This window comes from Mauremys reevesii, linkage group 4 (assembly GCF_016161935.1).
Source record: "Mauremys reevesii isolate NIE-2019 linkage group 4, ASM1616193v1, whole genome shotgun sequence".
NCBI lineage: Eukaryota > Metazoa > Chordata > Testudines > Geoemydidae > Mauremys > Mauremys reevesii.
The window spans coordinates 52,150,019-52,176,955 of record NC_052626.1 but is presented as its reverse complement, the minus strand read 5'-3'; positions in this window follow the sequence as shown (position 1 = coordinate 52,176,955).

The window sequence follows — 26,937 nt, the reverse complement described above, 5'->3', positions numbered from 1 at the left end:
GGTGCGGTGGGGGGATACCCACCACAGTAGCATTTAACTTCAAAAAAAGGAACTATACAAAAGTGAGGAGGCTAGTTAAATGGAAATTAAAAGGAACAGTCACAAGAGTGAAATGCCTGAAAACTGCATGGAAACTTTTTAAAAACACTATAATAGAAGCTCAAACTAAATGTTCACCCGAAATAAAAAAGAACTATAAAGACCCCAAAAAATGCCACCATGGCTAAACAGAGTAAAAGAGGTGGATAGTAACAAAAAGACATCTTTAAAAACGGAATGTCAAATCCTACCAAAGAAAACAGAAAGGAGAATAAGCTCTGACAAGTCAAGTATAAAAGTATAATTAGGCAGGCTAAAAAAGATTTTGAAGAGCAATTAGCAAAATACACAAAAACTAACAACATTTTTTTAAGTACATCAGAAGCAGGAAGCCTGCCAAGCAATCAGTGGGGACAGCGGATGATAGAGGTGCAAAAGGAACACTCAAGGAAGACAATACTGTTGTGAAGAAGCTAAATGAATTCTTTGCATTGGTCTTCACTGCAGAGGATATGAGGGAGAGTCCCACATCTGAGCCATTTTTTTTAGGTGACAAATGTGAGGAACTGTCCCAAATTGGGGTGTTGACAGAGGAGGTTTTGGAACAAATTGATAAATTAAAGGATAATAAGTTACCAGAACTAGATGATATTCACCCAAGAGTTCTGAAGGAACTCAAATTTAATATTGCAGAACTAACTGTGATAGGTTACCTATCACTTAAATCAGCCTCTGTACCAGATGACTGGAGGATAACTAATGTGACACTTAGGGCAGGTCTACACTTAGGTAGTGATCGACACTCTGAGATCAATCCATCAGTGGTAAAGACCCGACAAATCAACTGGAGATTGCTCTCCAGTTGATCCCTGTACTCTACCCCCGACGAGAAGAGTAAGGTAAGTCAACAGGAGATTTTCTCCCGTCAACCCCCGCAGTGTATACTCTGCAGTAACTCGACCTAAGGTACATTGACTCTAGCTATGTTATTCACGTAGTTGGAGTTGCATAGTGTAGGTCAACTTACCACAGTAGTTAGACATAGCCTTATTTTCAAAAAAAGACTCCAGAGGCAATCCTGGCAATTACAGGTCAGTAAGCCTAACTTCAGTACCAGGAAAATTGGCTGAAACTATAGGAAAGAAGAATTATCAGACACAGAAATGAACACAATATGCTGAGAAAGAGTCAACACAGCTGTCATAAAGGGAAATTGTGCCTCGCCATTCTATTAGAATTCGGAGGGAGTCAACAAACATGTGAACAAGGGTAATCCACTGGATATAGTGTACTTGGACTTTCAGTAATCTTTTGACAAGGCACTAAAGGCTCTTAAACAAGTAAGGGAGTCATGGGATAAAAGGGAAGGTCCTCTCATGGATCAGAAACTTGTTAAAAGATAGGAAACAAAGGGTAGGACTTAATGGTCAGTTTTCACAGTGGATAGAGGTGAATAGCGGGGTCCCCCATGGATCTATATTGGGACCAATGCAGTTCAACATATTCATAAATGATCTGGGAAAAAAGGGTAAACAGTGAGGTGCCAAAGTTGCAGATGCTACTAATTTACTCAAGCTAGTTAAGTCCAAAGCTGTCTTTGAAGAGTTAAAAGGGATCTTACAAAACAGAGTGACTGGGCAACAAAATGGCAGATGAAATTCAATGCTGATAAATGCAAAGTAATGCACATTGGCAACCAATCCCAACTATACATTAAAAAATAGCTATAACTTCTCAAGAAAGAGATCTTGGAGTCATCATGGATCATCTGAAAACATCTGTTCAATGTGCAGCAGCAGTAAAAAAAGCTAACAAAATGTTAGGAACAGTTAGGAAAGGGATAGATAATAAGAAAGAAAATGTCTTAATGGCACTATATAAATCCATGGTATGCCCACACCTCGAATACTGTGTGTACTTCTGGTTGTCCCAATCTCAAAAAAGATACATAAGAATTAGAAAAAAGTACAAAGAAGGGCAAAAAAAATGATTAGTGGTATGGAATAGATTGCATAGAAGAAGAGATTAAAAAGATTGACACTGTTCAGCTTGGAAACGACATGACTGAGGGGAGATACGATAAAGGTCTGTAAAATCATGAATGGTATGGAGAAAGTGAATAAGGAATTGTTATTTACCCCTTCACATAACATACAAACCTAGGTGTCACCCAATGAAATTAATAGGCAGCAGGTTTAAAACAAATATGAGAAAGTACTTCTTCACGCAATGCATAGACAACCTGTGGAATTTATTGTCAGGGGATTTTGTGAAGGCCAAAAGAATAACTGGATTAAAAAAATAAGATACATTCATGAAAGATAAGTCTATCAATAGCTATTAGCCAAGATGATCAGGGACATAATCCCGTGTTCTGGGTGTCCCTAATAATCTAACTGGTAGAATCTGGGACTGGATGACAGGGAGTGGATCACTCAATAAAGTGCCTTATTCTGTTCACTTCTTCAGAAGCATCAGGCACTGGTCACTGTCAAAAGACAGGATATTGAGCTAGAAGGATCATTTGTCTGACCCAGGATGGCCATTCTTATGTTCTTAGTCACAAAAACAGGACACTCTTGTGCAAATAGGGAAGCCAAGGATGAAATGAGAGTGAAACTCAGCTACTTTGGGTAGTCAGTGTGCCTGTAGATGGATAAGCAGCAAAGAGTCCTGTGGCACCTTATAGACTAACAGATGTTTTGGAGCATGAGCTTTCGTGGGTGAATACCCACTTCGTCAGATGCAAAGTGGGTATTCACCCACAAAGCTCATGCTCCAAAACGTCTGTTAGTCTATAAGGTGCCACAGGACTCTTAGCTGCTTTTACAGACCAGACTAACACGGCTACACCTCTGATACTTGTAGATGGATACATATCTATAGATACAGATATATAGTACATACATATATGTATATAGATTTAGGCCCAGATTCTCAAAGGTATTTAGTAGTCTAACTGCCTTTGAAATCAATGGGCCTGAGCTTGCAAGCAGCACTGTTTGCAAACGTGAAATTCCTATATATGGCTCTGATTCAGCTAGTTGTTTAAACATGTGAGTAGTCAAATCTATGTCAAATTAGGCATGTGTTTAGTTACCTTACTAAATCAGGGCCTCTCTCTTTATTTTAAGGTTTTCTCGCACACCATCAGCATACTATATAAGCACCAACAATATTCCTACTTCTTTGAGACAGAAAGATGAGCAAATGTTCTCATAGGCTTGGCTTACAAAATTAATGTAGTAATAGGAGGGATTCTTTAAATTGATCTAAAGTACTTTATCCTGGCACCAAAGTAGCCCTTTTGGCACTTAGGCAAGTTCCATCAACTAAACGATGCCTGCAACATGTGATCTGCTCTATGTAACACCATCATCATGAGAAACAGTTGCACACCGATTTGTCTGCAGCTTTACTGAAAGGTTTATAGCACAGCGAGTGGTAATCACATTAGCTGCCTTTATCACTTGGCCTGTATATTACATTAACATAATACAATTTTATAGCTTTAAGAAATATTAAACAGAAATGAAGGCAAGTGGCGCTTCACTAATAGATTTACAACATCCCTCATCCTTGCTCAGCTACAATGTCTATAATCAGGCAGAATGTTATTTCCTTTTCTTTAGAAAGATTTGGTCGTCTCAAACATTGTGTTACTCTGCTAAATATTTATCACCTAATCGGCTGGCTGAGGGATACAAACAACTGCATCAATCCATAATCCTGGTTTCAAACTATAGGGAGTCTTTCTTTCATATATTTCAGAGTAGCAGCCGTGTATCCGCAAAAAAAACAGGAGTACTTGTGGCACCTTAAAGACTAACAAATTTATTTAAGCATGAGCTTTCGTGAGCTACAGCTCACTTCTTCGGATGCATAAGCATATGCTCACGAAAGCTCATGCTTAAATAAATTTGTTATTCTTTAAGGTGCCACAAGTACTCCTGTTTTTTTTCTTTCATATGTGTGTATAATAGGGACCGAGAGAGAGAGAAACATCATATGAGAGATAAACTGGGAGCCTGTAAGTTAGGTACCCAAACCCCATTGAACTGAGTACCTGAATCCCTTTGGCTCCTTCAAAAAGCTCAGCCTTCTATTTGATTTCTGATGGTTATAGAATAGCTTATGTTGGTCCAGTTAGGAAAGTCAATAAATAAAACAAACGAGGCCACTCTGGCATTTCCCTCCATCACATTATTTTTCTGGAGGACAGGTAGAAAATGTACACAAGCAAAACCACCCAATCTGATTTTAAAATAATATGTTGCCTTAAATTAATACTAATAAAGCATGGTTCCCTTGTGCCAACATTCAGACTACAGTGGAAGATGGTAATGAGTAAATTATATGAATTTAAAAGGAACAAGCATTCCCCATGTACATGTTTTTTTTAATTCCTGACTCAACTTGCACTTGAGGCCAACCCTAATAAAAATAATAGCACAACGGAGGCTCTGAAAATGCATTCTTTGAATATTCAGTAACATAACCATGTGATCAAACATGGTTTCTCCTGTCGTAATTCCTGAAGGTTTCACTATCTGGAGCAGGGCTGTAAAAGTTCCTAAACTTTGATTTACACATAAACTCACTCTCTTTGCTCAATAGCAGCCTGATCAAGAACCCTTTGATCTGATGGAAAGACTCACATTGACTTCAATGAGCTTAGGATAAGTCTAACAGCCATAAGGTCAGTGTGAGTTCTGTATGTGATGTGGGTGCAGGACTGGGCTCAAAGGATGGAATCCATGAAGTTACATAGGTGCCTAAATCTCCCAGTGCAATCCATAAAACTCCCAAAAACCCTGTAGGCATCTAAACTCACTTGACACCCAAGTTTTTCAAAGTAAAAATTCCCTAGGTAAGTAAGCTTTTGCCTCTGGGCAGGAGCACTGCTGCCTCTCTTTAGGCATCTGGATACCTAACTCGCAGAGCAATTTCCTTGGTTTGTGAAGACAGGCGTTCAGCCACTAACTTGCTCAAAGGGCCTGATAGAGGATGTGCCCTCTGAACACGCCTATCTGATCAGACGCTATTCAAAACCTGGCTAGAGGAGGCCAGTGCCCACCTTATAACTTTTTTCCAAGTGGTTAGAGCACTCACCTGGAATGTAAGAGACCCAGGTTCAATTCCCCACTCCCTGGCAGGGGAAGGATTTGAACAGGGGCATCTTACAAGAATTGTTCTAATTACTGAGCTATGGGATTGTCTGATGTGTATATGGGGAGGAGGTCCCTCAGCCTCTCCTACTGAAGCTGTAGGCTCTGGCTAAATGAAGAAAAGCAGTGGGACTGGACCCAGGGTCTGTTGCCTCCCCTCCATAGGTGCCCTCACCACTGGACTACCGTCATTCCCATTGTCTCTCCGTGGCCAATCACTCTTTATTTATTTATCCAGAGTACAACTAAGTCAACAGGAAAGAATGAGGGACCCTTCCCCATCAGAATATTCCATAGCTTAGTGGGTAGATCATTCTCCTGATGGGTGGAAGACCCCTATTCAAATCCTTTCTCCCTCTCTGCCAGGGAGGGGAGATTAAACCTGTGTTTCCCAGCTGAGTGCTCTAAGCATTAGGATGAAAGTTATAAAATGGGCACCACCACTTCCTCCTCCTCTGACTGTTTTGTGTGGAGCCGAACTCATTCCTGCAAGAAACTACATAGTCCCCTACACCAGGAGAAGGGCTCCCATTCATGGGTCACTAGCAGAGCTAGGCACCTATCTCAGAGAAAGAGGCAGGGCTTAGCACATCAGCATCACCCATTGGCTAACTTAGGCAGGAAGCTGCCTTGCATGTTGGCCTTTGGGAATCAAATTCTAAGGTGCCTCACGCTACCTCTTTATTGTGTAGGGAGCCTAGGCACCTAACTCAGCGTTGTGGATCACAGTTGTTATTCCTGTGATTTTCCTAGGTGTCTAAAAGTTAGGTGCCATGACAATCAGCATTGCAACACCCATGTCCCTTTGCGGATTTCACCCAAAGTCCTCATTCAGTTGTAGTATTATTGGATTTTCTTCTTGCAACAGCTCATTTTTCTGTAACTGGCTTCCAGGGTACAGATGAGATTTACATTTATTGGAGTTCCATGCATTTCTTTTGCTGGCTTATTCCGCTATTCAGTGTTCCATTGTTATAAATGAGTTTTATGACACACATTTCCCCAGCTGAATTAAAATAGAATTAAGATAGAATTTTTGGGGCGGGAGGTGAGAGAAAGGGTCCTCCAGTTATTTCACAGTGTTCATTTATGTACTTGAACTTGTCATAGAGTGTTGTCAGCAGGGAAACAGGCAGGCAGAAGCTCCAAAGATGACTAACAAAAGGAGCATATTTATTCAGGTTTAACACTTTCAGAAGATGGGACTCCCTGCCTATCCTCCCACAGAGCTAAAAGGAGGCATATAGGAAAGTTGCAGAAGGGACAGATGCACTGAACAGTATACACAAATACGCAATCATAGATAGGGCTTAGTACTTTCTTTCATAAAAGTTAAGGGAAGTGGGAGGAAGACTCCCTGCTTTATCTCCACACAAACTTAAGTTTTTTTGCTTTTTGAGGGACACTGCTGTTCAAAGTTCTCTGCATCTCTAGGCCCGCTCCTATGCTGAACCCTCTCTATTCTGATTGGAGTCAAATTTGCTCAATAGCTCTGAACCTTGTTTATTATTTTGCTGCATCAGTGTTTGAATGCTACTTTGGGTGTTATCTGTAAACTATCGCCTCCCTTCACCATCCTTCTGCCCATGGAGATTGTATACTGGGAGTTGGGGGGTGTTCGTTTATTGAAAAATGCTTCCTAAAAGGCAGGGTGTGAACAGATAAAAATGCCTCCGTCTTCCTGTAGACGCCCTGCATGACACTCAGAGTTTTTTAAAGTTGCTTTTCCAGTACATAATTCACATGATTACAATCAAATAATTATATTTGATATTCTGGTTGTAGTTATTGGCTACCAGACTCAGAGAAGTAATGGGATCTATCAGGTGAACAAAGAGGAAGAACTCCTAGGTTCTACTCCTCATCCCAGGTACATTGTGTGATCTGCAGCAAGTCACGTAGCCCCTCTGGGTCTCAGTTTACCATCCGTAAAATGGAGGATTATAATACTTGCCTCACAGAGATACACTGAGACTGAATATTTTCAAGTGCTTTGAGATCCTTGGACAAACAGTACAATAGGAGGGCAGATTGCTTTTGTAACTCCCAAACTCCATACATGCAAGTATCTTGGTAAATCAGCTACACAGCAAACGTGGAACACTAGGAATTCATTCCTTGCCCTAGATGTCAATGGTTTTTACAAGCATCAAAAAGAGAATGCTCCATCAGTGACTGTGTGGTCTGAAAGATGTAAGGCCTGTGATTATTTGTGTCTAACTCCAGAAGTGTGCAGCTGGCACCCATAACTCAGGGGAGGCAATGATTCTCACTTGTCATGGTGTGCTGCGTCACTCCCCTCTGCTTTCCGACAGGGTGAAACATGTCATGCAGCACCGAGGGTTGATGTATTTGCTACTTAAAATCTAATTTGGACATTAAAAGAAGTTTTTATGTAACAGATTTCATACATCTGTGCAACATAGCAGGCTTTGATTTAGGCAATCAAGATTTTCTTTATATTTAATTGTGTACACTTTTTTTAATTCAGGCAATGAGTCGCCAGCTTTTCATGTATTTTTTAAAATCCCATGAGTAAATGATCTGAAGTGCTGTTAATTATCAATTAAATTTTTCTCAGAGTAGATTGTAAAAAGTTCAGATGAACCCAATTAGGAAGAATGTAGCTTCTCTATGTACCTCTAGGCTCAATTATTTTAAAGTATATGATACCACAAGGAAATAATCAAACTTTTCCTATCAATTATAAATGTACTGGTAAAACTGGATGCTGAAAATCAAATGCATAGTTCAAAAGTGAGAAAATGTATATAAATATGTATTTGTTGGTCTTTATTAGTTCTTGCATGCACTAGAAGTGTCATTTTCATAAACAAGATGACCTCTTAGATTTACAGACCCTGAAATCCTTCTACTACTAATTAAAGATTTGCCAGATAAAATGTTTCTATTTAAATAGTCTGCATACCTCCAATTTACAGTGATCTGATAGTAACCATTGTAATAAATTTAAGTGGTTGCTCTGCCTGTTAAACTTTTGAACACCCAGGTCATATATTCAGTTTCACAAGGTAAGTTAGGAATTAGTAAAACTGCAGCCATCCCACCATGTGCTGTAATACCACCAGTTCTCACAAGCTAGCCTGAGTAGTACCTTTTTATAGCACCGTACATTTACATGGCACTTCACAGAACACAGATGAGATACAATCCTAGCCCCATAGAGCTTATGTCACCAAATGAGACAAGACAAGAAGGAGACATACGACAACACTGCAAGAGAGAGAGCATGAGGTCACTAATATTGTGAAAAAGAGAGGCAGGATTTTCTGGAGAGGTGTGTTACAGAGGAATATGAAAGGAGAGAGGCAGAATGCATGGAGAAGGAGGTCAGGAAGACTGTTTCAGGTGTAAGAGGCAGTCTGAGAGAAGGCACAAACTAAAAAGGGGAAGCACATACAATGAGCAAGCCCTGTTCCGAGAGCTGTGGAGAGAAAAGGAATGTAGGGGATGACCATGATTCTGGGGACTGGGTAAAGGAAAGGGTCGCCTACTAGACTCCCTTTTGCTGAAGTTCTGATGGCTGCCCTCTGGCTGTCTTTCCACTCGCTTAGTGAGTGCCATAACAACCGTACAGTATTGCCTGTCCCCTCCGCTGCTTAACTTGTGTAATAGGCCTTATTTCTTAATCCAGGCCTGTGCAGCTCTAAACAGGGATGAGTTTCAAACTAAAGGAGATTGGCGTATGCCATCTCCTCACTGACTTGAAAAACCATGAGTTGGGTGGTCACTGTAAGAAGACCCTGTAACGTAGCAGGCTTCCATGTCAAATTTGAGGTGGTGGCTATTTTGATGATCATCTTCTGTAGCCACACCATTAAGAAATGGTAGCTTTAATGCAGTGATGAATGTTTGACCTCAATCTTGGAGTCATGCATATGATCCGTCAGTGAAATACTCAAGCTTTCCATTTATTATAAAAAGCTGTGAGAGTGGCAGCAGTTCAGAGAGCTTTTTCATGGATACTATAATCAGCAAATCATTCCTCTGATGTTTGTATATTGAAACATACCTGTTACCCTTTGACAGTGGCTTTCAACAGGGCAATATCAGAGCACATTTCAATGGGTTAAATTATATGCTTTCATATTTTAAAACGCACTAACAAAGTTTCCTGTGCAACAGTAACTCAGAGTGCTAATGTTGTGGCTACAGAAAGAATGTGTTCTAGAAGCTCTTCCTTGATTGCTTGCTCTCTTGGATTTGACCTGTAATTGTTTGTTAAAAAGCTGATAAATTGTTAAACCCTCAAACATATTAAAGAGACAGTGTCACTTTAAAAACATTTTAAGTTGCTCTTCACCACTACTGTAGAAATCTAAAATTGAAATTGGCTTTGAAATCAAACTTGTCGCTTCCATTCTGCAGCTGTTTTGGGGGGCTAATTTGTATGCAAGTTGAGCAGTTTGTACAGCCTGATACTTGCTGCCCACATATTATACACCCATCACAGCGACATTATCATGTACATGCACAGCTCTGGGAACTGGGTTCCTACTGTTCCTTAAGTTTCTAATACAGCAGAACTGATTCTGTGTGCCTGACTCTGATATCACTGCTTTTGCACTGGTACACTCCCATTGCCTTCAGCAATGGAATGCTGACCTGCTGTGTGACCTTGGAGAAATTATTTCTCTGTTTCCCCTTTTCCCCCTCCCCCGTTAGCTATCTTAACTATTTAGACTATAAATTTGTCATGGTGGCAACTGCCTTTTTATGGATTTGTGTCCGTACCTAGCAAAAATGGGGACCCAGTCTTGGTCTGGCCTGAAATATTACACATAAATAATAGTTGTAATGATAATCCTGACACCCAGAAGTACAAGCTAAATCAGTCTATTAAAATGTGAATGTTAACACATTTGTTAGGAGCAGTACATTTCTCTGATTAAAAGTGATTTCTATTTCCTATATCATAAGTGCTTTGGGTTTGTTTTCACTTTACATACACACTCTGCTGACTGATCCTATCTCTTCTTACCATCAAAGGCTAGCAATTACTACTACTGCTCTTAACCCATGCCTGTGCAGTAAATTGCTGCCACTAGTAATTCTCTCCTATCATCAGAGTTTTAGGGCTTGGCTACACTTGTGAGTTACAGCGCATTAAAGGAGCCCCGGGCACACTAGCTCACTACCCGTCCACACTGGCAAGGCACATAGAGAACTCTGACTTCACAGCTACAGCACTTCTGGTACTCCACCTTGGCAAGAAGATTAACACTTGACGCGTCCCCGCTGGAGCGCCCCACCAGCTTGTTCATACTGAACAAGCATGAACAAGGTGTTGCATTACTACGCTCTGATCAGCCTCCGGAAACGTCCCACAATCCCCTTAAGTCAAGTGGCCACTCTTGTCACTGTTTTGGATATGCCCTTTGAAAGCGCCGTTTCTGACAGCCGGCTGCTTATCTGCTCTGAGACAAAGCAACCATTACTGTGGAATGCTGTGTGTGAGAGAGAGAGGTGGGGGTGGGGAGGTCTGCTGCTGTCTGAACTTACAAGACAGCATGCTGACATGCTCTCAGCCCCCCAAACCCCCCCCTCTTTCCCCCCCCCCCACATACACACAACACACTCGCTGTCACACTCCACACTCCCCCATTTGAAAAGCACGTTGCAGCCACTTGCATGCTGGGATAGCTACTACAATGCACTGCTCTCTGTGGCCATTGCAAGAGCTGCTAATGTGGCCACGCCAGTGCGCTGGCAGCTGGCAGTGTGGACATACTACAGTGCTTTCTCTACTGCCCTATGAAGGCTGGTTGAACTCAAAGCACTCTACATCTGCAAGTGTAGCCATGCCCTTAATCTACTTCACTCTACCACAACCAACACTCCAGCCTCAAATTCATTCCCTAGTCCTTGTCTGGATTATCTCTGCTGTACCATATGGCCTCATTTACCCTACTTCCACCTTTCTTCTCCCTCAGAGTTCTAGTCCACCCTGCCTACTTTTTATATATACCCTCAGCAGAATGCAAATACTGACCCCCTACTTCCTTTCTACACCTCAGCCTCCACCATTCCTCTCCACCTTACCTTCTAGCTTTTAAAGTTCCCCAAGATTACCTCTAATGGCCACCACAACAATTCCAATCAACACTCCTGCAGCACATCTCCCCACTTAGCTCCAGGCCATCCAGCTGTTCTTACTAGCTGAAGAAATCAGTAGTGTCACAAAGGCCTTTCTTATAATTGCTGTTAAGGCCCCAATCCGGCAACCATTTCCACAGGTGTGTAACGTTAGGCAATTGACCTGTCCCCTTGACTTCATGTGTGCATAATTAACCATTTGGTAGTTTAGAGCCTAACTTAGCAATTGCACTCATTTAAAGGAAGAATGGTCCAGTGTTTAGCACACTAGTATGGGCTGTAGCAAACCTGCATTCAATTTCTCTCCACCATGGACAATGTGTGCTACCTTGAAGACATGTTATTCTGAGTATTATGTAGGAGGTCAGAGTGATGATCTCATCTGGTCCATGAAAGTCACTCAGGGCCAGACTTTTTAAGTTATTCAGATGCCTAAAGATGCAGATATATGCTGCCTAGGATTTTTTAAAGTACCCATCTGCATTTGGTCCTCTGTGCCTCAGATCCCTATTGTCCCTAGTATCAATTTATAGGACTTGCCTACCTCACACAGATGTTGTGATCATAAATAGAGTAGAGACTGTGAGACACTCAGATACTGTGGGGATCAGGGCCATAGAAGAATCTTCTATAGATTTAAGGCAAAAATGTGATATTATCTTGAGGATTTTGACCTAAATCTTCTTAAAAATAGATACCACATGATCCTTCACTGTTCATTAGAGTCATAACCTATCCATACAGTTGTAGAAGTTGGCCTGATTAGATCAATTCAAAGAACTGAATCATTTTCCAGCCAAACAGTAGTGCCACATTTTGTGAGTTGGTACTTTCTAGGTTTTATGTTAAAGGGAGTTCTGGAGGGTAAGAAGGGGAGGAATGTGTTCATTGTGCAGGATAAAAAGTTAAAACAAACTTGTATATGGAAAATTCACCAAGAACCTCTGCCCCAAAATCCCAACTGTAGTTAAACACCACGTTAAGGCATACAGGAGAACTGAAGCATCAGTTCCTATGCATCACCTGGATTGTATTATATTGGTAATTTACATAATATTTAGGCCAATATTTTCAAAAGTGACTAGTGATTTTGACTACACAGCTTGAGACATCTTACAAGGTCCTTTTATTGGAAAGCACTGACCATCCGCCTACTGAAAATCAGGCCCCTTTAAGCTATCTCAAGCTGTGCACCCACAATCACCAGTCACTTTTGAAAATCTAGGCCTTCAACTAGCTTGTTTTCAAAGAAAAATATTTAAAGACCCTAATTTAACAAATCCAAATAAAGCAGATAAACCACTACTCCTCACTGAACTAGGATATGTCTTTGCTTCCTGAGCAGAATTGATACAAACCTATGTAGTTATCCGATTATTCTCAAAGCTAAAGAATGTTTAAGCTACAAAAGACATTTATTTCTTCTTATTAGCACAGATTTATTGTAGGAAGAAGTTCAGAACTGCAAGGAAATTAGCTTCTGTCACACTAAATGATGCATACTGTCAAAATAAACCTTTGAGAAGTTTGCTTATAAATCAAGAAATGTATAATGTTAATTTTTAACACCATAGATTCCCTTATATAAAGAGGTATTTTCCCCGTAAATTCTGAATTGTATTTTAGTTATGGAGGCTCGTTGATTATTTCACAGCAAAATGCTACTTAGAATTAAATGCTTACAATATATCAAACTTAGGTACTGCAAAATATATACCAGGAGGGTAATGTAATTGAAGAGATAATGAACTGTAATATGAAGAAGTGAAATCATCCCTTGGGAGGAAAATTGCATCATGAGACCTTTTAGTTCAGCAAGTTATCAAAGGAAAGGCTATAGTGGTCTTTGGCAGGAGTTTACATAAGCTAATGAATAAGAAAGGAATAAAAGCTTATACTTCATTAGTCTGACACTAAATCAATCACATTCGATCAACTAATGTGTCAGATTCTAATATGAAATTGAGACATTATATGGGTGGGTCAAACACAGAAGAATTGCTTTGCGGGAGACAAAAATAAAAGCCTAAGTAACATCATTCCTGCCTCTGGTTCACAAAGGTATTATTGGGGGAATTTAATGCCCATGAGAGTGAAGGACTAAGATTTGGCAAGAGTTGGGAATAACACAAGCTTCTGAATTCCTCTGCCAATGCAGAAGGATGAAGTAAGGTTATACTGTGTGCCAAGCTTTTTAACAAAAAAAAAACAAAAAAAAAACCCTTTATTAGATACTGAAATGCCTATTGGTTTTCTTATTTTCCCAGGAAGCTAGAATCCAACAGCCCTATTCGCCTGTCAGTTATGCTTTGTATAACTCAGCTTTCTGGGACCAGCTCTGGCTTAGAAGACCGATAAGGGTCAATTTTGGACGTTACAGGAAAATGCCATTTTGTCTGCTCTACAAATATTGTCCACTTAAGAATATTTCACATATGGTGGCGTGGGGCACTTCTTTCACAAAGGGAAAGAATGAAGGGAGATCATTCAGTTTTCAGAAACAATGTAAGGGGTGTTTTAAAAGAGAGGACAGGAGGGAGTGACTGACTGGAAAGTTAAGCATTGCCATGTGTGCTATTGAACAAAAGCAATGTGGGAGTTACATAAAGAAAAGCATTGCACAAATATTGATACATTAGGCCCAACTTAATTAGCACACTTACAAATAGTTTGTTCTCTTTAACTGGGCAATTGCCAGATGATCATTTCAATGTAAAGTGTTTCAGTGACTCTAAACAGTGGACAAAAAGTAGGGTTTGGCCAAACATGGAGTTATTCAGGAATAGCTATTGCACTTTGAATTCGCACCCAACCTTAATATGAAATAACTTTCAAGCATAGACAAGCCCTAGGTGAAGAGTTTTCCTGGTGTGAACAAGTGTTCAAGACAACCATGATGCAGCAGTTTGTACCCTTCAAATTTTTTCCTCAAATGAGTGGATATTAACCTTCATATAAATTTTTAAATGTTTAAATCCTTTGCATTATGCTTTTTAATTTGTTAAATGACGTGATATGCCTAATTTCAACAATACAGAGCAAGAGCCATGCAACGAATAATCAAATGCAGCAAGAGCTCAACATACAGGTATGTCTACACTGCAATAAAACACCCGCAGCTGGCCTGGGTCAGCTGAATTGGGCTCACAGGATTTAGGCTGCTGGGCTATAAAATTGCACTATAGATGTTTGGGCTTGGCCCAGAACCAGGGCTGTGAGACCCCACGAGGGGAGAGGAGCCCAGACCCCAGACTCCAGTCCAAGCTCAAATCTATGCTGCACTTTTATAGCCCGATGAGTCTGACTCAGCTGACTTGGGTCAGCTGCGGCTGTGCGGTGGTCTTTTATCATCACAGTGTAGACATACCCTCAGAGCATGATTCTCTACTGCCTGGAACTTGCGAAGACAGTGAGTGCAAAGTGCTACTATTCTGATCTGGTAGCATGTTAGAGCCCCTTTGCATTCACTCTGAAGATGTGTAAATGGCCACACAAGATATTAGGGGGTCAGGCCCTTAAACTCTTAGACATAATGGTTCCCCGGTGTATTTCCTCAGCCTTACAGCTCATCCCTGTGCCTGGTGAGGGAGTCAAGAAACAAGAAAGCAATTCAGATTACAAAAGTGACTCTATCAACGCAATATGTTCCTGTCAGCTTCTGATACTCTGCTAATTGCTTAGTTTGTCTAGTTCTATCAGGTTGTTCCACTGAGGAGAGTTTCGCTGTATGGAACATGAGGGGACACTGGCTACACTTATTTTCAACTTGTGCTTATGAGTAATATCAGCCATTAAGCAACTGACCTCTCAGGAACCCGCAATGAATCAATGTGCAGGGACGTAGGTACTCTGCTGTATTTGGAAAAGCTTGTGCTTGCAAATCTTAGGCTAAGACTGTAAAATCACCTCTTCACAAAATGGGGGTTGGTTGCTTCATAACATAAGGAACGTGTATTCCTTAAATTTCTAAGCCCTGGCCCAAAGCCAATTGGAGTCCTTCCATTAATGTCACTAGGTTTTGGATCAGGCCCCTACTGGCCACAGCAATAAAGCATTATGTTGTTAAAGAATTTATTGTGTAAGAACATGTCATATAGCCAATTCTACAGGACTAGCTTGACCTCTACACAAAGGACAATGGGGCACAGAGTAGGTATTTTCCAGACACCTCCAGAGACTGCAACAAAGCCCAGGATACTTCCCTTTCCCATCTCCTCTCTGCCCCCATACGCACCCCTCCGCTACCTTCCCCAGCTCACCTGTGGCTATGGCCATGGGGCAAACCCAAAGACTGCCTCCCCACATGCAGGAGTAGGGAAGTTTGGTTTCCAACCCCAAGACTCATTCCAGGGACAGGTCATTGCTCATCCACTATAATTTGGATGTCATCCACTATAATCCATGTCACTCACCCAAGAGTCATTAACTACTATGTAGCAGTACATTTAGTCCCTGTCCCAAGGCCACTCTCTCCAGGCCTCCTACATGAGGCGTCTTATCCTGTTGTTTCTGGGTTAATGCTGTAGTCCCACCAGAGGATTCCCCATAGCATTTCACTCCCCCAGGCCTCCTAGCCTGTGAGTTCTACTCCTGCTCGGGAAACTTTCTCCGGGACCAACCCCTTGTTCTTGGGCTCCACTTGGGTCTTTTGCCAGAAGGATCCTGTGGCATTACACTTCCCAGGCCTCCTTGCCAAAGTCGTACCCTTGCTCAGGGGAACTTCCCTCAAAAGTCAGCCACTTGATTCTGGGTCCAGCTTACAATCACCATGCTGATTCTTCCCCTTAATCTTAGGGACCCTAGACAAGCCTTCCTGCAACTTGGCAGAGCTCCCCAGCTCTAACCAGTCCTCCCAACAGTTTTCTTCAGAACTTATCACCAGCAGCTCACTCCTCTCCTGCAGCCCTTTGCTTGGTACACCTCTTTGCTACTCTTTCCATTGTCTCTCCTGTCCCTTCTGAGTCTTTCAGTCCCCCTTCCCCCCACTTCCTGCCTGGGGAAAGTTAGGTGTCTAAGAATGGGATTCACTGATGTCAAGCAGCTGAGCAGCCAGATGCTTAAACCAGCCAATAGGAAATGCTGAAGAGAGGGGTGTGGCCAAAGTGCCATACTCCTCTCCACAAAGGGAGCTAAGTGCATAATTCTGGGCTAGAGGAAGGGGACAGATCCACAAAGGTATTTAGGCTCATAACAAGGTGCCTCCCTTCTGGTGGGAGTTACAACCACAGACCTTTCCTGGAGGTAGATGCCAAACCAGGTCAGTCCTTTTTTGCATGCAAAAACAAACAAACAACCTCCACAAACAGAGACAGACAGATGGACAACCCATTTCCCCCCACCTCCACCCCTCTGGTCATGCCCATCAGATCAGACCTTACAGGAGAGAAAGGCCTAGTTTGTGTGTCTAAGCATGAGCTATGGTTCTGAGTAGCTTGGTGGCATCAGGATTTTGGCGGTTTTTGCATGCCCACCAGCAGAAACTTAGGTGCCTAGGGTATTTAGGTATCTCTGGGTTTAGGTAGTAGCTGAGCAGGGCTTTTGAGGATCTCGGTGGCACTTAAATGTTGGACTTAGCCTCCTAAGTCATTTTGTGTATCTAGCCCTGGGATTGAAATGGGTGTAAAGCTATAGTCAGTGTTTTCCTGCATTGTGTTCTATATTTAGTTATATTTGAAGATTAAAAGCTATTTGAAGATTTTAAAAAATGTATTTAAGATCTGCAGGGAAGTGGGTGCTCTAGGGGTGAGGGCAGCCACAAAAATGGGAAGTACTAGTTGGGGGAAAAGATATGATCCTGCAAAGACTTATGCACATATGCTTAATTTTACACACTTCAATGACTCCCCTAAAGTTAAGCATGTTCATAGGTCATGGTAGAATTGGGGCTATAGTGCATTATTCCACCAGCTTCCTTTGGTGGGAGTCCTACGCAGCATCTTACAGATGCTGCCCTCCCCCATTGAAAATCCTGGAGTGGATCAGGCAGAGATTAACTCCAGAACCCAGGATCAGGCTAGCATAGTGAGGTATTATTTACATCCCTCTGTCTGTACCAGCTTCAGTGAATTTGGCTGATGACCTCACCAGCAGTACATTTTAACTGGTTAAGTGCTGGTGAGGTCATCACCTATTGGAAGGAACACATTGAGCCCTGGACTCAGGTACTGGCTGGTATTCTGAGGTTGGGAGGTGACATTTAAACCATTGTAATAGTATTTATTTCTACAAGCTTTTAAATTAGCAGTTATTGGTTACTCATGTTAGTTGGCAGGGCTATAGCATCAGTGATAATTCATCCTAGGATACAGTTTATTTTCATAATTTATTAAATAATTTGTAAGGGCTAAACACTTTTAGAAGTACCTAAGTTACATAGGAGCACAAGTCTCATTTTCAACAACGACTTACCATTAAAGAGTCTCATTGCAAATCAGTGGAGCTTCAGCTCGTACGTCACTTTTGAAAATGAGATTTAGGGTCTAAGTCACTTAGACACTTTTGAAAGTGTTACTCTATGTGGCTAATGGACAGCATGTAACTGCCATACAATGAAGTCAATGGAGTCAGCCCAAAACAAAAAATCCTGTGCAAAGACAAATTCAACAGCCCCCAGGCAAATTACTCCACCAAGCAAAGGGGAAACATTTCCCTATTATAAAAGAAAAAGGAAGAAAAGAGGTTAAAGAGAAATTTGTGATGCGAGGGGAAGAGCAGGTCTAAAAACATTCCAAATGAAGCCTCCTGCAGTGTGTCCCATCACCATAGTAAGTGAACAGCTCGGAATCTTTAATGTGTTCATCCTCACGACTCCCCTGGGAGGTAGGGCAGTGCTATGATCTCCATTGGACAGACAGGGAACCGAGGCACATAGAGACTAAAGTCTAGATTTGTAAAGATATTTAGGTGCCTTAAGATGCAGATAGGTGCCTAGTGGGGTTTTCAAAATTGCTTCAATGAGTAACATGTTGTTTTTAATAAGAGTTAGTTGCTTACACACTTGAAAATCCCAGTAGGTGCCTATCTACAGCTTTAGTTACCTACTTACCATTACAAACCTGTCCCTAAGTGACTTAACAAGATCACACAAAGTGTGGAGCAGAGAACTGAATTCACATCTTCTGAAACGGAGGCTAGCACCCAACCACTTCACCATTCTTCTGCTGTGCCCCAAAATCACCCCGGCAGACCTGTTCTGGTATAACTCCATGGGCCCTGGACTGGGGGCGCTTGTCTTTGCACAATAGTTGCACTGGTTTAACTACAAACTGATTTTAAACCAGTTTATTAAACTTATGTAAATGCTTTTAACTCTATGTAACCCTGGTTTACATCAATTTAGACATCAGGAAGGAATTCACTTAAGCCCAATTTTTTCCATCGGTTTAACTAAAAACAGTTAAAAACACTGCATTAGTTAAACCAATCCATGTGTGAGCCAGACCCAAGAAAGCTGTAGCCCCAGTTTAGCCCTGTTTGAAACTGGGGACTGAGACTTGAACTACCCCAGTTTAATATAACTACCAAAGACATAAGGCAATAGATAGAGCTCTACCAAATTCAGGCCATGAAAAGCTCATCATAAGAACATAAAAGCGGCCATACTGGGTCAGACCAAAGGTCCATCTAGCCCAGTATCCTGTCTTCTGAGAGTGGCCAATGCCAGGTGCCCTAGAGGCAATGAACAGAACAGGTAATCATCAAGTAATCCATACCCTGTTGCCCATTTCCAGCTTCTGGCGAACAGGCTCGAGACACCATCCCTGCCCATCCTGGCTAATAGCCATTGATGGACCTATCCTCCATGAATTTATCTAGTTCTTCTTTGAACCTTGTTATAGTCTTGGCCTTCACAACATCCTCTGGCAAGGAGTTCCACAGGTTGACTGTGTGTTGTGTGAAAAAATACTTCCTTTTGTTTATTTTAAACTTGCTGCCTATTAGTTTCATTTGGTGACTCCTAGTTCTTGTGTTATGCGAGAGTAAATAACAATTCTTAATTATTTTCTCCACACCAGTCATGATTTTATAAACCTCTATCATATCCCCCTTTGTGACTTTTCAGCTTGGAAAAGTGACGACTGTCTTATTAATTTCCTTACAGCAGCTATTCCATACCCCTAATCATTTTTATTGCCCTTTTCTGAACCTTTTCCAAGTCCAATATATTTTATTTGAGATGGGGCGACCACAGCTGCATGCACTATTCAAGATGTGGGCATATAGATTTATATAGAGGCAATATGATATTTTCTGTCTTATTATTGATCCCTTTCTTAATGATTCCCAACATTCTGTTTGCTTTTTTGACTGCTGCTGCACATTGAGTGGATGTTTTCAGAGAACTATCCACAATGACTCCAAGATCTCTTTCTTGAGTGGTAACAGCTAATTTAGACCCCATGATTTTATATGTACAGTTGAGATTATGTTTTCCAATGCGCATTACTTTGCATTTATCAACATTGAATTTCATCTGCCATTTTGTTGCCCAGTCACCCAGTTTTGAGAGATCCTTTTGTAGCTCTTCGCAGTCTGCCTGGGACTTAACTATCTTGAGTAGTTTTGTATCATCTGCAAATTTTGCCACCTCACTGTTTACCCCTTTTTACAGATCATGTATGAATATGTTGAATGAGACTGGTCCCAGAACAGATCCCTGGGGGACACCACTATTTACCTCTCTCCAGTCTGAAAACTGGCCATTTATTCCTATCCTTTTTTTCCTATCTTTTAACCAGTTACTAATCCATGAGAGAACCTTCCCTCTTATCCCATGACTGCTTACTTTGCTTAAGAGCCTTTGGTGAGGGACCTTGTCAAAGGCTTTCTGAAAATCTAAATTTTTCCACTGGATCCCCCTTGTCCACATGCTTGTTGACTCCCTCAAAGAATTCTAGTAGATTGGTGAGGCATGGTTTCCCTTTACAAAAACAATCTTGACAAATTATGTTCATCTATGTGTCTGACAATTTTGTTCTTTACTATAGTTTCAACCAGTTTACCTTGTACTGAAGTCAGGCTTACTGGCCTATAATTGCAAAATCTGGTCTTTTGTGTGCTTTTACCCTATACTATACAGATTTCATAGGGGAGACCAGCATTTCTCAAGTTGGGGTTCCTGTCCCAAAAGGGAGCTGCAGAGAGGTCACAGGGTTATTTCAGAGGGGTTGCAGTATCACCACCACTACTTCTATGCTGCCTTCAGAGCTTGATGGCCAGAAAGTAGCACCGGGGCGCTCAGCTCTGAAAGCAGAACCCCACCAGCAGCAGCACAGAACTAAGGGTGGCAATACCATACCAGGCCATCCTTACTTCTGCACAGCTGGTGGCAGAGGCTCTGCCTTCAGAGCTGGGCTCCTGGCCAACAGCTGCCATTCTCCAGCTGTCCAGTTCCACCAGCAGCAGTTCAGAAGTAAGGGTAGCCATACTGCGACCCCCCCCAACTCCTTTTTGGGTTCAGACCCCTACAAATACAACATCGGGAAATTTCATATTTAAATAGCTGAAATCATTAAATTTAACCATTTTTAAAATCCTATGACTGTGAAATTGACCAAAATGAACTGTGAATTTGGTAGGGCCCTAGCAATAGGTGATCACTGAGGCATTCAGGGCTTACATTGAGAACAGAGCCTTTTAATCCTAAACAAATCTCAGGGAATTCAACATGAATAATGGGTGAACATTTGGCTCAGATACCCATCATATGTTTTAATTGAATTTGTATTTTGGTTTTCTTTAATGAATGAATCCCTACAGGGCAATACACTTCCTGCTGTCTAGAAGCAACTGAGCCGGCAATCATTCCACACACGTCTTGCAGCAAGTTGGTTATGTATATGGGGTATAGTCTTGCCTGGACATGTGCATATAATTCACATTAATGCTAATGGAAGTTATTCACATGCCTGAGTATAAGGACAGATTTCTAGCATTCTTTTTTTTAATCACAGGAATTGCATTCAATTCTAATGTCTGGAGGGGATGGTATGATGGGATAGCCTAATTTTGGCAATTAATTTAGCAATTGATCTTTGATTATCAGCAGTTAAGTATGCCCAGTGGTCTCTGATGGGATGTTAGATGGGGTGGGATCTGAGTTACTACAGAGAATTCTTTCCTGGGTGCTGGCTGGTGAATCTTGCCCACATGCTCAGGGTTTAACTGATCGCCATATTTGGGGTCGGGAAGGAATTTTCCTCCAGGACAGATTGGCAGAGGCCCTGGAGGTTTTTCGCCTTCCTCTGCAGCATGGGTCATGGGTCACTTGCTGGAGGATTCTCTGCAGCTTGAGGTCTTCAAACCACAATTTGAGGATTTCAATAACTCAGACATAGGTTAGGGGTTTGTTACAGGAGTGGGTGGGTGAGATTCTGTGGCCTGCATTGTGCAGGAGGTCAGACTAGATGATCATAATCGTCCCTTCTGACCTTAAAGTCTATGAGTCTAAATGGTAACTCAAGTCTGAAAATACATTATTTCAATTCTCTTCAGATTTCCCGTTTTCTATTTGTACATGAGACAAGGGCATGTAAATCTGAGGAGAAAAAGATATTAAGAGAAGGAACTTTAGGTTGAATATTATGAAAATCTGCCTACGGTGGGAGTTGTGGAAGAGTTTCCGACAGGAAGTGGTGGAAGCCCTGTCTGAGACACTTAACATTAAACTGGTAACAATCCTGTATTGGCACAGGGAGGAACCAGATGAGCTGGCAGATGACTTACCTCTTTGTTTTTACATTCATGTTTAATTTAATGCTGACCTAGTTTAAGGTATGTGCCAGTGCATAGCAACGGAGGGCCCTGTTTTGGGGGGTGGAGGGAAGGGGCCTTATTTTGTCAGCAACCCCATACCATCCTGCCCCAAGACTCCTGCTCCATCATGGCATCTCCTACCTTGAAAATGGGATCCATCCCATCTAAATCCATCCCAGTTAGCAAACCCCTCCTCACCCTGCTTTCCTGCTAGTCAAACCCTGTTATTCCAAGCAGTAACAAGCATCCCTGCCCCACTCATCTGCCAAAACCTCCCAGCCCTACAGGTACTATGCCAACTGGAGAAGCCTGCTTTGTGGCCCTAAGTGTCTTCTTTGGCCCTACATAACCTAGGGCCAGCCATGATTAAAATTTGATATACTATAGCGATGGAAAAAACACAAGTGGGTTTGTTCTGAATCTATCATTAAATGGTCTGATGTCAGTCTTGAAGCCTGAGTTATTTCCTGCTCTCAGGCAGGGATAAAACATTCTCAATAAGAAGCTCTTATAGCTTTCTTCTTTAGAATGGTATCTTTATTTCCCTCAAAAGTGCTGATCTGAAGGTTCTGTGTTAAACAGAGTGACATAATCCACAGTATCATAAGCAGTGAAAGGCAGAGTATGCAGCTACAATATGCTATTTGACTGTAAGATTTCTCTCTCTCTATATTTGGGAGTTCCCAAGTTCCAAGAACAAAAAAACCCAACAACAAAACAAAAATCGCCAGTCCAGTTCTCAGCTATACGCATCCTGTCAGCCTGCTAAAGAAAAATCTTCAAAGGCACTTGAAAAATAGGATCTCATTTGTATGAAAGGTAAAAATTCAGCAGCCCTAAACTTCCTGGCAAGTATTTTTCTCCAGGGAAGAGAATTTTTCTTTGAGACTGTACGTTCCCATTCAGCAGCATTGAATGGGAAACGCCAGAGAACACTGGGTCAATTCTTCTAAAGTAAGACAAGTTAGTTTTTCACATGGCTGCGCTCTAAAATGCCTCATCCCCCTCTTCTCAACAAGCTCCAAGGATTTTATGATTGTGTTATAGTTCAAAATATCTTAATGGATTTCAGAAGTGCTAGTTGGAAACAAAATTAATGGCACTTGGCTTTGTTTTTATGTCATTTTTTTGGTCAATTTCAAATACTCGTGCTAGAAGTGTGAACAGGAAGGTTAACTATTACTCAGACTGCATCTATTTTATTATGTGTAGCATCATCATCTTAGCTCTTACTGATAGGTGGACAGCACTACCGTGCATTCTCCTTACCTACTTCTGAATGGCTTGTGGGCATTTTACCTAACATACACACTGGCTATACTTGACTATTTTCCAGGATGGGGACATCTGGACTCCTGACACAGCAAACAGATCCCTGCATCATCTGTCTGGAACTGGCGGTGGGGATTTAATGCAGATTAGGCCAGAAATACCCAGCTGTGGAGCAGAATTCATCAGGACTGATCTGCAGTCTCACTGTAGACGCTAAAACCTGGCAAGTATTTTAATCAAGGGAAAATGATTTTTATCTTTGATACCTCACCATTCATTGCCATTGAATGGAAAATGCCAGAGAACACTGGCATTAAAACCCTGCAGTTTGTACTGCTGCCACATCAGCAGATCTGTTATTGAGCAATATAGTATCATGCATGTGTGCCTAGCACTGAGGGCTAGGATCACAGTGCTACTCTGAAGAGTTACTCCCTATTACTTGCTGATACAAAAATATTCACTTTCCTGATTTTCATGTAACTGATGATGTAGATAAAGAGATTTTGTGTGTGTTCATATTGGTTCAGATTCAAAGAGCCTCAGGGCCAGACTTCGGCCCAATCCTACTTGCCCATGCATGATTGTAAGGAGAAGTAAGATACATGTGGCCTCCATACAGTTGTCCTTCAGACTTAGAAGGGAGAGCAGGGTTGGGTACATCTACATTCCGATAAAAGCCTTGGGCTCCAGCTCAAGCCAAAGGTCTACTCAACAATTTTTCAGCCCTGGCCCACAAGGCCCGTGAGCCCAAGTCAGCTGACCCAGGGCAGCTGCAGGTTTTTTATCCCTGTTTTGACATTCCCTTCCTGTCCTCAAGGGATTGGTAGGGAGCAGTGGCAGAGCACTTCACCCAGGAAGCATACTGGCACAGAGAAAGAATTGTGCCTCTGTGAGTGACAATTCCTTCCCTGGGCTTCATATTGGATAGGTGGAGCCATGGGCCTTTTCATACAAAGGTTAATTGTAAAAAAAACCCCACAATCTAGCCTTTAGTAAATAGGCCTTTTGTAGACACTCAGAAGGAGTTGGAATTCACCCTATGGCCTAGGGAGAGCATGGCCTGTAGCCAGTTACCTCCATGGCTGATATAAACTCACATCCAGTTGCGGTTTCTCTGGCCCTCCTCCAACAGCCCTTTGCACCAGCAACCTATTGGAGGCCACTGTAGGGGCCTCATAGCAGCACACACAGAGTGCAGAGCCCACCCCCATCGCATGGCTGATTCACCCAAGTACTGTCTTCTTTGTGCTGGGCTGGATGCCACCCGTAGAAACCATACTTACATCAATTAACGCCTCCAAATTGAGGATGGAATACGGCACGTTGGCTTGTTTTCTGCAGTTTACGTCCCAAATTCTTCCTCCTCTTACAGGCATTTTTATTTTGAACTCTAGGAGTGAAATCCTGGACCCATTGAAGTGAATAGCAACCGCACCCCCGCCACTGATTTCAACGGGTCAGGCTTCCACCCCAAAACTGCATTGGCCAAGATGCGTGAGGAACACCTAACACACGGTGGGTGCTACAATAACTGATAATGATAATTATAACTCTTCACCACTTTCCCCATCAGGGGCCAAATCCTGCAAACATCAGTTACACAAATAGTCTCAGATTCAGTGGCATTGACTACTTATGTGAGTAAAAGGGTGAAGAATTAGCCCTGAATTACTAATACTGTATTAAATAAGCATATATTGAATAGTTCAATTAAAAAGAGAACATTTCTCAGCCCATTAGCACTGTATATATTAGTTCTGTATAATATTAAAATTATATAATAGCAACAACATTATTTAAATCATCAGCCTAACCTCAGGGAGTGAGAATGAGTTTTTACTGCTTTATTTTATTTCATGTGTGCATGTGTGCACACAACACTTTTGGGTTTTTTCAGCTCTTACCTCTCACATCTGTCTCACTGTCTCCCAAACAGCTTCATACTTGGTAGGGAGCTGATGTCTTCATTGCAGCCAACATTCCTTCATAGTGAAGAGTTGCTGTGTAATTGGTACAGTATCAGTTTGTTATGCTTCAGTATCAACCTCATAATTATAGCACACAGTATACCCTTCAAAATCCATGTCTTCTTTCAGACTGCACTTGACATGAAAATGTTTGAATTTTCTGGAGTTTTCTCATATTTTTACAGTCATCATAATTAGTTCAGTTTGACACCTAATATTGGAGATTACAAATAGATCTGTGTGGGCCTGTGTAGATATCAGAAAGTTTGCCACAATCATCCAGAAAGGTTTTCTCCCTTAAAACACCAGGCATATTACAAATAGAAGATTTTTTTTAAGCTAGCTGAAAGCTATATGCTTGCAGTCGCATTCTGGCTCCATTGAAGTCAATAGGGATTTTGCCACTGACTTCAACGGAGCCCAGATTGTACCAGGAAAGTTTTAAATATAGAATATGATATCCTTCTTAAATATAGCTGTGGAGTAGTGGAAAGCTTGTGTGAAAATGCTCACACGTTCACATCTTGTCTGTCACAGAGGTAGTGATTTAGTCTCTACCTACAGCCCTGCTGGATTCTCCATGTCTAAGTCAAAATTGAATATCTTTCTAATAGATAGGCTATAGCTCAAACAGAAGTTATGGACTTGATGCAGAAATTACTGTGTGACCTGTGTTATTGAAGGTTGGTCAGATGAGATGTCCATTTTGGTCCCTTCTGGCTTGGAATCAATGAAATAAACATATCCAAAGGAGCATTATTTATAGGTCCTGTAATATGTATTTAAGGAAAAAACATACATAATCTAGGATTTATGAATCACCTGTGCATAAAGATATTTACAAAGTTATTTAGTCTTGACTTAAAGACATGGAGAACCCAACACTACCCTAGGTAGAGAATATCCAGCAACTTGTGACAGACTGGACAGGATTTGAGCCTGAAAGCAGCTGCACACAAGCTTGACGGTTTCTACTGCTCCTCATCTATCTGTAATAAAGAAACCATATCCTATATTTGTAAATTTTCTGTATGAAATCCAGGCTACCTTGAAGTCAAGGCAAAACTTCCATTGACTTCAATGGAGCCAGGATTTCACTGCAGGAGAGATGGGAGAGGGGTGTGTGTGTGTGTGTAGGGTATGTCTATAGACATGACACATAGTTTTATAATTACAAATACATAAGTAATGTCTAATAGGTGCCGGGTGTTTAGAATAGAACAAGAATGCATAAGTGTGAGTCTGGAAAGGTTTCCTTCTCTGTAGTCATAACTCAGAATAGTATAGACTGCTAGCTCCAGTCCCATAGGAACACTTGTCCTTTTGATTCCTATATATTGTACCAACTGCAGGTTGGGGGTTAGGATCCTCTTCAAATCAATGATTTCAAAGTGTATGTAACAAATTTGTTTTTTTTTAAAACCACTTTGACTTTAATTGGATTTCTCAGGTCAGGATGCACCTTGCACTCTTTTGTTTGAGATCATGAAGTACGTACATTTCAGTTTATCTGAACCTGACTGGGTCCCAATCATTTATCTAATAAGACAATAATTATACCTCTAAAGAAAGCCCAGAGTTTGTGATCATATGTAACCAAGTACCCACTGATAACT